This window comes from Pygoscelis adeliae, unplaced genomic scaffold (assembly GCF_000699105.1).
Source record: "Pygoscelis adeliae isolate BGI_AS28 unplaced genomic scaffold, ASM69910v1 Scaffold105, whole genome shotgun sequence".
Lineage (NCBI taxonomy): Eukaryota > Metazoa > Chordata > Aves > Sphenisciformes > Spheniscidae > Pygoscelis > Pygoscelis adeliae.
The window spans coordinates 1,363,565-1,366,315 of record NW_008824807.1 but is presented as its reverse complement, the minus strand read 5'-3'; positions in this window follow the sequence as shown (position 1 = coordinate 1,366,315).

The following is a 2,751-nucleotide window of genomic DNA, read 5'->3' as shown; positions in this document are numbered from 1 at the left end:
GGGCCGGGCCAGCAGCTGCTTCCTGTCAGCACGGCCGGCTTCCCCTGCCCGAGCGACTCCCGGCCCCTGCTCTCTTCTCCTGCCTCTTCGCTCCCAGCGTTTCCCCCCTCTTCCGCGGTGCGGTACCGGCTCTTTCTCAGTCTCATCCTTGACTCCTGCCCATGCTTTTCCCTGCGTGGTCTCCGAAATAAACGTACGCTTTCCGAAAGGACTCGGCCTCACGTGGTTTTTCACCCACTGTTGAGCAAACTAGGTAATTTCAAAAGCTGCGATAAAGCTGAGCCAGGCCAGCCTGTCACCCGTACAATGGAAGGACTGTCCCGATAGGGTTTCGGGGCACACGAAGTATTTTACATGGTTGTTGAATCGGTCAACAGTAAAATACGGCCTCGCTGGTGTTAATCATCTTCTTATTTAGCTAAGGGTAAAACTCCTGAACTTAGGGATACCTGTAACGTACCCTTCCATATATAAAAGAGAGGCAAAGTGCTTTCCGTACTCTTTTCCTCTGCCGTCTGATTTCCTAGGAGTGTGATCATTCTAGCGCTTTCACTTCAAAGCATTTAAATATCTTGTAAATACACACAAAATCTTAGTGTTGCGCACGTGTACAAACACCGTATCATTTTGTGAAAAGATTAATTCCCGTCTCTGACAAAGGGTAACAGCTTCAACTGCCGCAGTGGCTGCTGTTTGGATAAGGGTGAAACTATAAGCTAAACAAACGCAGGATGATAATAACTAGAAAGAACGCCTATCTGGCTTGGAGTTCCCTCACACTGATGGTTTGCTCTGCCTGACAAGCTTCGCTGTCCAAGTACAAACCAGACTCAACACTGATGAATTAAAAAAGGTAGCACACACAGAATAATCTAAATTAAAGCTGTAAAAAAAGAAATCTAGCAAGTTTTCCATAACATCACAAAGTCTACCTTCATGGAGCGTCTTGCAGGATTAAATAATGATGAACATGATTTTTGTTACTGCTGACAGCAAGTATTGCCTCTTTTGGAGAGAGGGAGAGGATTTTAGCATATTGTTTGTACAAACATAATTATCCAAACAGTAGTTCAGGGAGGAGAGGATGGACCTGAAGAGAGTTGGAACCTGGGTTTTTTTCTTTTACTAACTGTAAGAAGATAATCAACTGTATCATAAATTGTATTTCTTTCTTTGCCCTTACACCCCTGACTCAAATGAGTTCTGATCTCATGTGAATGCGAAGGAATGCATTTGGTCAGCCCGGTTATTGGTTTAAATGCGAGGGCATTCTTCACTCTCCAGCAGGTAGAAATACTTGTTTCTCCAATGACTAAACATACTGGCATATGTGGAGTATGCTTTTATGCTCTTTCCCAAAAAGCCACACTCTTACTGTATAGAAGAAACAAGTTGTTTGCACCTTACCTAAAATTTCAATAACTTGCTATTAAATTTGGAGGGAAAAAACCCCAAGACCTTTTATAAATCTACTGCTTTTGATCTACTTCTGGTTTCACCTTCTCTTTCTTTTCTGTTCACAGAGCATCTGCACTGTTCTGGGCATAATGTGCCCAGGTATTTTGTTGACTTCTCTTGCTGTTTTACGTGGCTACATACAGACCTACATTACTTCATACTTTAACTTTTTCTGCCCAAAGCTCTATTTGTTTTGTTTAAGTTTATATCCTCTTGTTGATCTTACTAGCTGTATATCCATCCATCCATCCATCCATCCATCCATCCATCCATCCAACCGTATGCAACTGCCCTAATGTGTTTCCCTGGCTACTTTTTTCCCAAAGTTGTCAATTCTTGCTTCCAAGGCTGCCCCCAAATCCTTGAGAAAAAGTTTATAGCTCTTAGGTAGTTCTCTGAGGGCAGGCTCCGGCAGCTGGTACAAGGAAGTGCAGGGAGGGTGGGGGGCCGCGGAAGCCCTGGTTTAGGGGGGCTCAGGTTGGTGCCACGTTTCACCACGTTAGTTATCCTATCTTGCACCAACGGCCAGCGATGGGCAGAACCGCACCTCTCGCCCCTCGGGTTTTGTGATTCGCTAGGCGAGCGTAAGGCACTCGGGCACGCAGGCTCCTTACAAAATGCTGTTGTAGCTGATGTCAATAAATAAACAGTTGTTGAGTGAAAAGATTGGCCCCTCCTGTTCTGATAGTCCAGAGGGCTTGCCAGCATCTAGGATGAATTCATTGTTTCAGCCTGGGAAGACTCAGGTATGTGTCTGGTATTTCCCAGGAGAGGGCGTAACCATCAGAAATGCTTAATTATTTAACGTTGGGTTTGGATTCAGCTGTATGGACACATACTATTAACCTGAATTTTCAGTATCTCTATGTATCTTTTACGTAAAAGTTATCTAACTTGTCTTTTATTGGGTTCTGCTCTTGTCTCTCCCCCCCACTTAGGTGCGGGTGGCTGATAACAGAAGGGAGATTTATTTTTCCTGTTTGAACGGACAAGTGATAGCCAAAATACTTTGTTCTTCCCATTACAAGTAGATGTTTTTACTACTTATTAATATTTCTTCCTCTCCTTTCGCTATTTATGTTTCTGTACCCAAGTCCCCTCCCATGCCTTTTCAGAACTCTTTAGTCCTGGCTCTGCTTTGCTCTTTAAGCCTCGGCAAATCACTTGCACCTTTGTGAATTGCATTGCCCGTCAGAAACAGAGATCCTTGCCTACGTGTAAGGTATCATTTATACAATAGCTCGGGATTAAGAGGTGTTACTAAAGCATGATGTATGGATATTAGAGGAAAAT